Source organism: Oncorhynchus mykiss, chromosome 13 (genome assembly GCF_057628025.1).
Source record: "Oncorhynchus mykiss isolate SJ-2025 chromosome 13, ASM5762802v1, whole genome shotgun sequence".
Taxonomy (NCBI): Eukaryota; Metazoa; Chordata; class Actinopteri; order Salmoniformes; family Salmonidae; genus Oncorhynchus; species Oncorhynchus mykiss.
Window position 1 is genome coordinate 35705188 of NC_143034.1, and position 14939 is coordinate 35720126.

At 45.4% G+C, this 14939-nt stretch overlaps 2 pseudogenes across 2 annotated transcripts; both read right to left on the minus strand.

Moving 5' to 3' along the window:
• Window positions 1-1882: 1882 nt before the first annotated feature.
• LOC118938064 (uncharacterized) lies at window positions 1883-10254 on the minus strand (annotated as a pseudogene). The gene is made up of 3 exons (XR_016485465.1): window positions 9900-10254; window positions 9447-9646; window positions 1883-3189 (listed from the first exon to the last, which is right to left on the minus strand). The product of XR_016485465.1 is annotated as an uncharacterized LOC118938064 (transcript).
• An 868-nt stretch (window positions 10255-11122) lies between these two features.
• Window positions 11123-12516, minus strand: LOC149978850 (uncharacterized; annotated as a pseudogene). The gene has a single exon (XR_016485466.1). The product of XR_016485466.1 is annotated as an uncharacterized LOC149978850 (transcript).
• Window positions 12517-14939: the final 2423 nt, after the last annotated feature.

The following is a 14939-nucleotide window of genomic DNA, read 5'->3' on the forward strand; positions in this document are numbered from 1 at the left end:
CCTTTCTTCTTTGGTGAAGGAGGTAGCGGGGAGACACAACGTCCCATCCCCACTAACCCCTCCACCAAATCCCTCATTTCGACCTCGAGGAAGCCTGGCAGGCTGTCCCCCCACTCCTTCCCCCCCATCTCCCCCCCCTCCCCTCCCACTCCTCCCTCCTTCTCCGTCACTGTCCCCCTTCCCTCTTCCACTCCTTCTCGTCCCACTGTCCCCTTCTCTGCTCCTCCACGTTCTTCCACCTTCTTTTTAATCTCTCCTTCTTTTTCCTTCTTTCCATCTTCTCTCCTCTTTCTTTTCGCCTCTTCGTCCTTCTCCGTCCTTTCCCCTGTGCCATCCGTACAATCCGCATGCGTCCTCTTTCCTCCCCCCATCCCCCGCTCCCCCCCCAGCTGCAGACGCGTATGACCTGTGACGAGCCGGGCAATCACGCCACAGGTGTGCTCTTGAGCCACACCCGTGGCAAGCCTTGGGCTCGTCACATTCCTTGGCCTCGTGCTCTTCCGACCCACAAAATCGACACCTCTTGGCACTGCACGAGGCCAGGATATGGCCGTAGGCCATACAACGCCTGCAGAACGGGGGCTGACGGGCATAGTAGAGTGTTCCCCTGTCAGCCCCCAGGGAGAACATCGCCGGAGGATGGAGGTAGCCATCCACACTCTTCGGGGACTCCCTGAGTAACGCCTGGAACCCTCTTCTCCCGTTCCAGAAACCCAGGAAGTCCCTGAGGTACCTCGCTGAGGAGACATTGTCCATGTACCTCCCCAGAAAGGCCCTCACCTCTTCATCTTTCACGTGCGGATTGTACATGGTTACGGTGACCACCCTGAAGTTGTTCTTCGCCAGGCTGGTCACCGCATAATGGCACAGGGGTCCCGTTTTCTCAGCTTCCTTTGCCATCTTCATTACTTCGTCGTGTTTTTCTTCTTTGTGAAACGTCACATCGAAAGCCTTCTCATTCGGGTTCCCTTGAAGGCAGAGCACTTCCTTCACCTCTATCCTGAGGCATCCCATCAAAATAGTCCTTCCAAATGTCTCTCTACTCCACGGCTCCATCTCATTTTCAGTCCAGGCAAATCGTAAGGTATTTGCCATACCAATCCCCGGAACCGATCTTGTTTGCTTGTATTGATTCATTTAAAAAAATAAGCTCTCTTCAGAAAGAAGCTTCAACTTGGAATGAAAACATATTTTAATCAAAAAGGTGGAGCAACTAAAGGTGTTGACTCTCCACATCTATCAACACAACTGGAGCATTGGGCCAGACACTCTTAAATAGAACCTGGACCAGCTCAGGTGAAACACCTTCCCACTAACGAGATGGACAAGCCAGCACAGGTGTAACACATACTGACTAACTAGGTGACACCAATCAGTGCGTCCTACATACTAACGAGCTATACGCGCTAACGAGCTATACGTGCTAAAGTCCAACCTCAAAACATAAATGGAAAAACCAGACTGTAACACCTTAAAAGAATGCGCACCACCAACAGAAAACAACTTCCATTTCACAATATAATCAACTAAAATGCTTCACCTTCAACAATATAAACATGGTGTCTACTGGCTATCAACAATTAAAAACAAGAAAAAAAACGTGTATTTTTTCCCTTCCTAAAACCCACTAGCTTCTAGAACTCTCATCTTCCTAAAACTCACTAGCTTCTAGAACTCTCGTCCCCTTGGAACGAGCCCAAACACAACTCATCTCGAATACAGAAATTCCAAATAATTTGTGTTCCATGGAACACACAGGCTAAACACAAATCTTTTTGACTGCCCAACCTTGAGACAATCAGAAACCAAGTTGTCCTCTCCATGGACACAAGCACCAAAAACACTGTTGTTTTGACAAGTAGCAATAACTCACTGATATTGATTAGGGGGGAGATTAGGTTGTATTTGCTGTTGAAACTAACATTTAAAAATGGGAGATATCTTTTAGATCACTGGTTAGAAGACAACCTGCAGAAGACAGTCAGCTACATTTTGGAGTGATGCATTTATATGTAGGGGTCGCTAAACAAAGAACACAACACTTATTTGTCATAACTCATCGATATCGTGTTAAAATCAATTGTGCAAGATGAGGGAGATGAGGTTGCACATATAGATGAAACTAACAGCTCAAAAACCACACGTAATCTGGGAATAATGTGTACATCACTGGTTAGAGGACAATTTGTATAAAACAGATCTCTACATTTAGAAGTGTTGCATTTTGATTCAAGTGGGTCACCAACATGGTGAGTGCAACACAGCTCTTTTTGTGTTTGTCACTTTTTGTTAAATCACATAAATAGTACTCTTTCAATTCAGAGCCTGGATTTTTTCTGAGGCTAATATCCATATCATGTTGAAATCAAAAGATAAGGGGGCAAACGTTTAGGCTTCTACATTGTGACATTATTAAAATACTCTTACTACAAAGTCTTAACATTCAACATTGACATTAATTCATTGATATCATGAAACAACTCTTTCATGTATTTTCTGATGTTTGATCAGACAGAGTATCTCTTGTCACATTGATTACAGCTATAAGATGTCTCTCCTGTGTGTGCTCTCTGGTGTGCAGTCAGATGGCCAGCTGTAAAAATAACTCTTCCCACATTGATCACAGATATAATATTTATCTCCTGTGTGTGTTCACTGGTGTACTGTCAGATTGCCAGATTGAACAAAACTTTTCCCACATTAAGTACAGCTATAAGGTTTCTCTCCTGTGTGTGTCCTCTGGTGTGACATCAGGCTGCTAAGGTTAATAAAACTCTTCCCACATTCATTACAGCTATACGGTTTCTCTCCTGAGTGTGTTCTCTTGTGTGATATCAGGCTGCTTAGCCGAGTAAAACTCTTCCCACATTGACCACAGCTACAGATATAAGATAACATTCCTGTGTGTGTTCTCTGGTGTGATGTCAGGCTGGTTTAATGAGAAAAACTATTCCCTCATTGAGTACAGCTATAAGGTTTCTCTACTGTGTGGATTCTCTGATGAATTATAATGCTTGCTGAGGAGGTGAATCTCTTCCCACCATCAGAGCAGCAGCGAGGTTTCTTCCCTGTGGATCTCTGCGGGTGTTTCTTATTAAGGTGTTCTGATGTGGAGAGATTCTTCTCTGCCTTGTCAGCATCATGATGTTGTTGAGGCTCCCCAGAGGACCCACGGTAGTCCCGACTCTCCTGTGTGAACAACAAAGTCAGACAGATAGTTAAAGGCTGACAACAGCGGAAATCCACTGTAAAAAGTGATGCCAACAGCGTAGTCATGATGTTGTACAACAATTGACGTCTGTAATGAATGTAATGATTATTTGACATTTGTCTTAAAATGAGCAAGAACAGTCATTTTGTCTTGTTTTCACATTAGTATTAACATCTAAGCTTGTAGAATTGAAATAAGTTATTCATGTTGTTGAAACTGTAAGCGGTGTGCCAGACGACTTTTGGTCTCCAATATAGGTTTCTTTCTGTGTTTAATAAAATTGCGGCACGAGGGCGATGCAAACGCAAACAATCTGGTTGTAGAAACCCCTCCCTGCTAATGAGGAAACCACTAGTTATGGATGTAGTATATCTGGTAATGAGGAAACAACTAGTTATGGATGTAGTATATCTGCTAATGAGGAAACCACTAGTTATGGATGTAGTATATCTGCTAATGAGGAAACCACTAGTTATGGATGTAGTATATCTGGTAATGAGGAAACCAATAGTTCTGGATGTAGGTTGTATCTCTCTAGGACATGCCAGTAGGTTACAGTAGGTTTTATCTCTAGGTCATGCCAGTAGGTTACAGTAGGTTGTAACTATTTAGGTAATGCCAGTAGGCTACAATAGGTTGTATCTCTCTAGGACATGCCAGTAGGCTACAGTAGGTTGTATCTCTCTAGGTCATGCCAGTAGGCTACAATAGGTTGTATCTCTCTAGGTCATGCCAGTAGGTTACAGTAGGTTGTATACAAGGGGTTGTATAGGTCATGCCAGTAGGTTACATCTCTCTAGGTCATGCCAGTAGGATACAGTAGGTTGTATCCAAGTGGAAACAATTATCAACCCAATGTGGAAAGTGTCGAATTTGGTCAACAACCAAATGAATGGCTTATTTGCTACGTGAGGTTTACTTGATCTAACAGAAGTTTCATAAAGCTTAAGTTATGACATACCACAACTTTGATAAAAAACACTATAGGAGTTGTCTCCAGATCGCTACGCATATTCATGCTAGTAGCTTAGCATCTCTCTCCGTTAAATACAGGCGATTGATGTCAACAACCCTCATAGAATATAAACAATAGATTACAATAATTTGTATCCACCAATCCAAAGACAGGATAGGCGGGAGAAAGACAACCCACAGTGCCGCTTTGTGGACAACGACTCCCCTTGTTAGGGCGAAAAGACATCTTGTCAGTATATCTATAATCTTTGATGTAGCCAACCCAACTCTCACATGTCACTATTGGGGGGCTCGGTGTGTAGTAAAACATCACTACATTAAAATCACTACTTGCCGTGCCCCCCAGTCTGCAGATAGACCTTTCTCAAATATATATGTTAAGTCACTTTTTGGAAACGGAACCGAGAAAACAAGAGGTAGCTTGCTCTCTACGTCGTCTGATTCTAGACATATCAGTCATCATCCCAGGGCCCTCCGTTGAAGAGGTATTGACGAGCCAACTCCGAATATCGAAACTAAAAAACGAATTTAAGGCGGTACTCACTGGTGTTAATCAGATCTCCTATCTCCACCTCTTCATCTTTCAATGTGACAGTAATCTCCCCTTCCTTCTTCCCTCCAAAAACTGCATCCTCCTCTTCTTTTACTGTAACATCCTCCTCCTCTTCCACTGAAACATCTTTCTCTTCTTCTTTCACTGTAATAGCCTCACCTTATACTTCTTGTTTTACTGTGACATCCTCTTCTTTCTCCTCCTCTTTCACGACAATGTTCAGCCCCTGAGCTTCTTTCTCCGTCCATCCTCCTCTTCTTTAACAGGAGGAGAGTAGTTTAGGGAGCTCATGGTCGGGGATGTTAGCTAGCTATCATTAGCGACTAGGCTAGTGCTAACTTAACCAGCCAGCTACTATAGCTGACTAATAAAAAACTACGTAATATCAAATAGGTTAACAAGTAGATACGACAGAAGTGTGTACACCGAAAGCATATAAATACATCGAAAGCATATAAATATCTTGAATCTTTCGGCTATGTTGGCTAGCAAGCTACCGAGGTGGTTAAAATAATGTATTACAATCAATACCATTCATACTATTACAAAATCATAATTCTCATTCATTCTTAATTAATTGTATTTACAAAAACATCAAACAAAAACAAACCTCAGGGGAGCATCGTCCCTCCCCGTCATACCTAACCAATACCTAACCCTTTCCCTATCTCCCCTTCCCTAATCTATCCCCTTACCAAACTCACTCTAACACTCCCAGCCCTAAACCCCCTTTCCACCTCTCCCGTGCCGCATGCTTCCCCCACTTCCTCTCCTCCCTCTTCATCTTCCCCCTCAAATCACCTTCCACCCTTCTCACTATCCCTTCCACCCCCCAATCTCTCCCTGTCTTGACTAAATTCTGCCTGGCTTCCCACAGTCCCTTTTTAAAGAGACTCATGAGAAGCCAGAGCAGAAACCTGTCCCTATCCGTTCCCTTTGCTCTCCCTACGCCTCTCTCTAGCCTAGCCCATGTCAAAACAAAATCACTCCTAACCACACCTAGCATTACCCGTGCCCTAGCCCAGACTAGTCCGGCAAAGGCACAGTCCCAAAAGGCATGGCGCACAGTCTCCTCCCTGCCACAAGAGGATCTTGGACAGGTGGGGGATTGCACCAAACTATACCGGTACAAGATGGCACGTACCGGCAAGCGCTTATGGAGGCCCAACCAATTCAGGTCCTTGAGCCTATTGTCCAGGCCCCGCGCCTGCACTCCCTCCCAGACCACTGACGAGATGCCTGCTACAGGCGCAGGACTCCCTGCCTGCCTGACCTCCTCGTACAGGTGCCTGTGGTCTAAACCTACTCGGGCAACTTCAACCTCGGGGTGCGCACGCAGCCACTTGGCCGCATGGCCAAAATGCCACGGCAGCTGTTCCGCCCGAGGACCCGCGTTAGACCACACCATTACGCTTCTCGCCTTATACGAGAAGAACACCCGCAGGAGGTAACCGGACGGGTGTATAACCGGACGAGCAAGCTCCGTCAACAAGAAAGAAACAAAAATGGCGTCCAGCTTGAGGGGGAAATGTGGTACCCCCCTACCTCCCTCCCCGATGGGACAGATCATGCGTGCCCTGGCGACCCACTCGCACCTGCCACTCCACATAAACTGAAACACAAGCCTCACTAGAGGCCTCCTCAGACAAGCCGGCAATGGATAGATGTATGCCACATACAAAAGAGACGGCAACACATCCACCTTTAGGACCAGGACTTTGCCCATAAAAGACAAATACCTAGCCTTCCACATTGCTAGCTTCCTCTGTACCACTGCGATACGCATGTTCCAGTTTAGCGTCGCTGAGCCGGAGGTCTCAAAATGAACCCCGAGAATCCTCAGGGCCCCTTCACAGAGAGATAACCCCCCAGGCACATCCGTTCTACCGCGCCATCTTCCGAAAAACTTGACGGAAGACTTTGCATGGTTCAGAACTGCTCCCGACGCTCGGGTGAAATCCCCAAAGATGGCAAGGGACCTTGTCAGGCACGAGTCCTTGCACAACAGCAAGGAAGTGTCGTCGGCGTACTGCGTCATCTTAACACGCAGCCCACTGCTTCCAGGGATCAACAAGCCTTCCACCCCTGTGTCTGCCCTAATGGCAGCCCCCAGAGGCTCCATGTACAGAACGAAGAGGAGAGCCGAGAGTGGGCATCCCTGCCTGACCCCAGACGAGAGGTCAAAAACGTCACCTAAGTGACTATTTACACTAACTCGACACCCCGCTCCGACATATAAAGTACGGATCCATCCTATAAACTTCTCCCCAAATCCTAATCTACCTAACACCCTGAATAGAAAATATCTATTCACGCGATCAAAAGCTTTCGCCTGATCTAGCGCTGCTACCATTAAAGGCAGCCCTCTATCTTCAACCCAAGCGATGGAATCCCTGATCAACTGTAGGTTCCATCTTATAGAGCGGCCCTCTACCCCGCACGTCTGATCCTCGTGGACGACGTAGGGAAGGGCTGTGTGCAACCGGTCTGCTAAAACCTTTGCAAGAATCTTGTAATCTACGCACAGCATGGTCAATGGCCGCCAGTTGCCAAGGTCAGTTGCTTCCCCCTTCTTATAAAGAAGTGACAGCACACCAACAGCCATTGATCCCCCCGGGACCCCCGTCTCAAGGATGGCCTTCAAGACTTCGAGAACCACTGGTCCAAGTATACCCCAAAACTTGAGGTAAAACTCAGCCGGCAGCCCATCCATCCCAGGCACCTTCCCTTTTCCCATCCTCCTAAGAGCGCTCTCAACCTCTTCTAGTGAGATCTGGGCCTCCATCACGTCTCTAATGTCCTCTGGCAACCGCCGGGACAAGTGTTCTAAAAACACGTTTCCCTGCTCTACATCTATTTCCCTTTCCTTAAATAAACCTTGGAAATGATCAGTTGTCACCCTGACCATTTCCTCTGGTTTACTTACTATACTACCATTTTCTTCCCTAACTCTCTTCATTACCTTCCTACTCTGTCTGGCCCTAACCGACTTAAAGAACATAGCGGAACAAGTCTCATTATGTTCTAGAAAGCCACTATGCGCACGCTCCAGGAAAGCTCGAGCCTTCTGCTCCTGCAGCTCCCTGAGCTGCGCCTTTAGGGCTGCGAATCTCTCCCAGTCAATCGACCCGCCGAGGTTGCCTGCCTCGTACTCGAGTTCAATTAACCTTTGGATACGATCCACCTCCCTCCTTTCCTCCCTGTTTTTCCTTCTACAATATCCTATTATAAAAGCCCTTATCCTCCCCTTGACTAAATCCCACCACTCTAACACCCCCTCGCACATGGACCGGAGGCCGTCAAGCCTCCGAAAGAAACAAAAAAATGCGTCAACGAAAGCCTGCTCCTCCAGTATATCCCGATCTAACTTCCAGTACCCCCTACCGAAGAGGCAGACTGGCGACCCCACCTGCAGGAACACCCCGTCGTGATCCGTGAAGAAAACAGGCAACAGTCGCCCAGACAACTGACCCAAAGACCTGGATACAAAAATGTAGTCGAGCCTCCGCGCAACCCCCCTGGAGTTGCGCCATGTAGGACCGACCATTGCCGGAGTAGTGTGCAGGCCACCATCAACCAGACCATGGCAAGCCATTAGCCCAGAGATGGCACCTGCACTGCTATCACCGCCTAACCCTAAATCTATATTAAAGTCTCCTCCTATCACCAAGTGCCTGTTTGTAACACACAGGGGCGCCAGACAGTCCACCATCTCCCTCCTGTCTGCCGCCACCTGTGGCCCATACACCCCAATTAACCTATATCTAGCTTCTCTAAACTTAACATCTATCCCCAAAACTCTACCCTGCATTATTACAAAAGTGTTCTCTATTTTAACCTCTCTATGCCCACACAAAATCCCTACTCCTGTTGAGTGCACCCCTCCTATGCCCCAAAAAGATTCCCCCTTATCCCACTCCCTCTTAAATCTACACACATCCCCACCATGCCTCAGGTGAGCCTCCTGTAAAAAACAGAAATCAAACCCCACACCCTCTAAATAACAAAAAACCGCCCTCCTTTTAACATTATCCCTTAACCCCCTAACATTTAGACAAAAAAAAAAAACAGAACTATTCATTTAATTATTTACAACAAATAAAAACCCCAAAACCCAAAGAAAAACCAGTAGACTCACCCGATGCTCCCCTGGTCCATCTCCACCGGCGGGGACGTCCTCTCCTCTCCTGACGCCCCCCCGTCCTCCATCCCAACCCATGATCCAGGCAGTGTGTTGGGTCCTCCCTCCCCACCCACCATCCCCCCCTCCCTGTTTGCCTCGGGGCTGCATATAGGGGACCCCATCTCCCCAAACAGGAGTTGGGATCCCTCTAGCAAACAACCCACCGACCCCTCACTGGAGTCATCCACTAAAATGCAAGGGGCTGAGGCAAACCGGGAGGACAAATTACCCTCCCCCCCCCCCGCCACTCTCTTAACCCCCCCCTCCCCCTCCACACCCCCCTCCCTCTCACTTCCTGCCAAGCTCCCCCTCTTTATCCCTTTCTTCTTTGGTGAAGGAGGTAGCGGGGAGACACAACGTCCCATCCCCACTAACCCCTCCACCAAATCCCTCATTTCGACCTCGAGGAAGCCTGGCAGGCTGTCCCCCCACTCCTTCCCCCCCATCTCCCCCCCCTCCCCTCCCACTCCTCCCTCCTTCTCCGTCACTGTCCCCCTTCCCTCTTCCACTCCTTCTCGTCCCACTGTCCCCTTCTCTGCTCCTCCACGTTCTTCCACCTTCTTTTTAATCTCTCCTTCTTTTTCCTTCTTTCCATCTTCTCTCCTCTTTCTTTTCGCCTCTTCGTCCTTCTCCGTCCTTTCCCCTGTGCCATCCGTACAATCCGCATGCGTCCTCTTTCCTCCCCCCATCCCCCGCTCCCCCCCCAGCTGCAGACGCGTATGACCTGTGACGAGCCGGGCAATCACGCCACAGGTGTGCTCTTGAGCCACACCCGTGGCAAGCCTTGGGCTCGTCACATTCCTTGGCCTCGTGCTCTTCCGACCCACAAAATCGACACCTCTTGGCACTGCACGAGGCCAGGATATGGCCGTAGGCCATACAACGCCTGCAGAACGGGGGCTGACGGGCATAGTAGAGTGTTCCCCTGTCAGCCCCCAGGGAGAACATCGCCGGAGGATGGAGGTAGCCATCCACACTCTTCGGGGACTCCCTGAGTAACGCCTGGAACCCTCTTCTCCCGTTCCAGAAACCCAGGAAGTCCCTGAGGTACCTCGCTGAGGAGACATTGTCCATGTACCTCCCCAGAAAGGCCCTCACCTCTTCATCTTTCACGTGCGGATTGTACATGGTTACGGTGACCACCCTGAAGTTGTTCTTCGCCAGGCTGGTCACCGCATAATGGCACAGGGGTCCCGTTTTCTCAGCTTCCTTTGCCATCTTCATTACTTCGTCGTGTTTTTCTTCTTTGTGAAACGTCACATCGAAAGCCTTCTCATTCGGGTTCCCTTGAAGGCAGAGCACTTCCTTCACCTCTATCCTGAGGCATCCCATCAAAATAGTCCTTCCAAATGTCTCTCTACTCCACGGCTCCATCTCATTTTCAGTCCAGGCAAATCGTAAGGTATTTGCCATACCAATCCCCGGAACCGATCTTGTTTGCTTGTATTGATTCATTTAAAAAAATAAGCTCTCTTCAGAAAGAAGCTTCAACTTGGAATGAAAACATATTTTAATCAAAAAGGTGGAGCAACTAAAGGTGTTGACTCTCCACATCTATCAACACAACTGGAGCATTGGGCCAGACACTCTTAAATAGAACCTGGACCAGCTCAGGTGAAACACCTTCCCACTAACGAGATGGACAAGCCAGCACAGGTGTAACACATACTGACTAACTAGGTGACACCAATCAGTGCGTCCTACATACTAACGAGCTATACGCGCTAACGAGCTATACGTGCTAAAGTCCAACCTCAAAACATAAATGGAAAAACCAGACTGTAACACCTTAAAAGAATGCGCACCACCAACAGAAAACAACTTCCATTTCACAATATAATCAACTAAAATGCTTCACCTTCAACAATATAAACATGGTGTCTACTGGCTATCAACAATTAAAAACAAGAAAAAAAACGTGTATTTTTTCCTTTCCTAAAACCCACTAGCTTCTAGAACTCTCATCTTCCTAAAACTCACTAGCTTCTAGAACTCTCGTCCCCTTGGAACGAGCCCAAACACAACTCATCTCGAATACAGAAATTCCAAATAATTTGTGTTCCATGGAACACACAGGCTAAACACAAATCTTTTTGACTGCCCAACCTTGAGACAATCAGAAACCAAGTTGTCCTCTCCATGGACACAAGCACCAAAAACACTGTTGTTTTGACAAGTAGCAATAACTCACTGATATTGATTAGGGGGGAGATTAGGTTGTATTTGCTGTTGAAACTAACATTTAAAAATGGGAGATATCTTTTAGATCACTGGTTAGAAGACAACCTGCAGAAGACAGTCAGCTACATTTTGGAGTGATGCATTTATATGTAGGGGTCGCTAAACAAAGAACACAACACTTATTTGTCATAACTCATCGATATCGTGTTAAAATCAATTGTGCAAGATGAGGGAGATGAGGTTGCACATATAGATGAAACTAACAGCTCAAAAACCACACGTAATCTGGGAATAATGTGTACATCACTGGTTAGAGGACAATTTGTATAAAACAGATCTCTACATTTAGAAGTGTTGCATTTTGATTCAAGTGGGTCACCAACATGGTGAGTGCAACACAGCTCTTTTTGTGTTTGTCACTTTTTGTTAAATCACATAAATAGTACTCTTTCAATTCAGAGCCTGGATTTTTTCTGAGGCTAATATCCATATCATGTTGAAATCAAAAGATAAGGGGGCAAACGTTTAGGCTTCTACATTGTGACATTATTAAAATACTCTTACTACAAAGTCTTAACATTCAACATTGACATTAATTCATTGATATCATGAAACAACTCTTTCATGTATTTTCTGATGTTTGATCAGACAGAGTATCTCTTGTCACATTGATTACAGCTATAAGATGTCTCTCCTGTGTGTGCTCTCTGGTGTGCAGTCAGATGGCCAGCTGTAAAAATAACTCTTCCCACATTGATCACAGATATAATATTTATCTCCTGTGTGTGTTCACTGGTGTACTGTCAGATTGCCAGATTGAACAAAACTTTTCCCACATTAAGTACAGCTATAAGGTTTCTCTCCTGTGTGTGTCCTCTGGTGTGACATCAGGCTGCTAAGGTTAATAAAACTCTTCCCACATTCATTACAGCTATACGGTTTCTCTCCTGAGTGTGTTCTCTTGTGTGATATCAGGCTGCTTAGCCGAGTAAAACTCTTCCCACATTGACCACAGCTACAGATATAAGATAACATTCCTGTGTGTGTTCTCTGGTGTGATGTCAGGCTGGTTTAATGAGAAAAACTATTCCCTCATTGAGTACAGCTATAAGGTTTCTCTACTGTGTGGATTCTCTGATGAATTATAATGCTTGCTGAGGAGGTGAATCTCTTCCCACCATCAGAGCAGCAGCGAGGTTTCTTCCCTGTGGATCTCTGCGGGTGTTTCTTATTAAGGTGTTCTGATGTGGAGAGATTCTTCTCTGCCTTGTCAGCATCATGATGTTGTTGAGGCTCCCCAGAGGACCCACGGTAGTCCCGACTCTCCTGTGTGAACAACAAAGTCAGACAGATAGTTAAAGGCTGACAACAGCGGAAATCCACTGTAAAAAGTGATGCCAACAGCGTAGTCATGATGTTGTACAACAATTGACGTCTGTAATGAATGTAATGATTATTTGACATTTGTCTTAAAATGAGCAAGAACAGTCATTTTGTCTTGTTTTCACATTAGTATTAACATCTAAGCTTGTAGAATTGAAATAAGTTATTCATGTTGTTGAAACTGTAAGCGGTGTGCCAGACGACTTTTGGTCTCCAATATAGGTTTCTTTCTGTGTTTAATAAAATTGCGGCACGAGGGCGATGCAAACGCAAACAATCTGGTTGTAGAAACCCCTCCCTGCTAATGAGGAAACCACTAGTTATGGATGTAGTATATCTGGTAATGAGGAAACAACTAGTTATGGATGTAGTATATCTGCTAATGAGGAAACCACTAGTTATGGATGTAGTATATCTGCTAATGAGGAAACCACTAGTTATGGATGTAGTATATCTGGTAATGAGGAAACCAATAGTTCTGGATGTAGGTTGTATCTCTCTAGGACATGCCAGTAGGTTACAGTAGGTTTTATCTCTAGGTCATGCCAGTAGGTTACAGTAGGTTGTAACTATTTAGGTAATGCCAGTAGGCTACAATAGGTTGTATCTCTCTAGGACATGCCAGTAGGCTACAGTAGGTTGTATCTCTCTAGGTCATGCCAGTAGGCTACAATAGGTTGTATCTCTCTAGGTCATGCCAGTAGGTTACAGTAGGTTGTATACAAGGGGTTGTATAGGTCATGCCAGTAGGTTACATCTCTCTAGGTCATGCCAGTAGGATACAGTAGGTTGTATCCAAGTGGAAACAATTATCAACCCAATGTGGAAAGTGTCGAATTTGGTCAACAACCAAATGAATGGCTTATTTGCTACGTGAGGTTTACTTGATCTAACAGAAGTTTCATAAAGCTTAAGTTATGACATACCACAACTTTGATAAAAAACACTATAGGAGTTGTCTCCAGATCGCTACGCATATTCATGCTAGTAGCTTAGCATCTCTCTCCGTTAAATACAGGCGATTGATGTCAACAACCCTCATAGAATATAAACAATAGATTACAATAATTTGTATCCACCAATCCAAAGACAGGATAGGCGGGAGAAAGACAACCCACAGTGCCGCTTTGTGGACAACGACTCCCCTTGTTAGGGCGAAAAGACATCTTGTCAGTATATCTATAATCTTTGATGTAGCCAACCCAACTCTCACATGTCACTATTGGGGGGCTCGGTGTGTAGTAAAACATCACTACATTAAAATCACTACTTGCCGTGCCCCCCAGTCTGCAGATAGACCTTTCTCAAATATATATGTTAAGTCACTTTTTGGAAACGGAACCGAGAAAACAAGAGGTAGCTTGCTCTCTACGTCGTCTGATTCTAGACATATCAGTCATCATCCCAGGGCCCTCCGTTGAAGAGGTATTGACGAGCCAACTCCGAATATCGAAACTAAAAAACGAATTTAAGGCGGTACTCACTGGTGTTAATCAGATCTCCTATCTCCACCTCTTCATCTTTCAATGTGACAGTAATCTCCCCTTCCTTCTTCCCTCCAAAAACTGCATCCTCCTCTTCTTTTACTGTAACATCCTCCTCCTCTTCCACTGAAACGTCTTTCTCTTCTTCTTTCACTGTAATAGCCTCACCTTATACTTCTTGTTTTACTGTGACATCCTCTTCTTTCTCCTCCTCTTTCACGACAATGTTCAGCCCCTGAGCTTCTTTTTCCGTCCATCCTCCTCTTCTTTAACAGGAGGAGAGTAGTTTAGGGAGCTCATGGTCGGGGATGTTAGCTAGCTATCATTAGCGACTAGGCTAGTGCTAACTTAACCAGCCAGCTACTATAGCTGACTAATAAAAAACTACGTAATATCAAATAGGTTAACAAGTAGATACGACAGAAGTGTGTACACCGAAAGCATATAAATACATCGAAAGCATATAAATATCTTGAATCTTTCGGCTATGTTGGCTAGCAAGCTACCGAGGTGGTTGACGAGCTGTTTCTGAAAAACCGTCCAATAGATTATACGTCACGCTGGCAGCGTCGCCTATTATATTGAGACATACAAAAGACAGGAATGTGTTGATTGATTATTGAGAATAAAAAATGTTTACTACAGCACATTTAAAGCAGTTTAATTAAGTCAAACTAAATCTAAATAAGTAGCTAGCTACTGTAGGTCCATGCTGCTCCTACATGGTGAAACAATACATCATGTAGATGTATATCATGAACAGACTAGGTCTATACTGCTCCTACATGGTGAAACAATACATCATACACTACCATTCAAAAGTTTGGGGTCACTTAAAAATGTCCTTGTTTTTTTAAGAAAATCAAATTTTTTCATTTATTTACATGTTTTTGCTTTGTCATTATGGGGTATTGTGATGTCATTATGGGGCAATGTGATGTCAATATTGGGTATTGTGTAGATTGATGA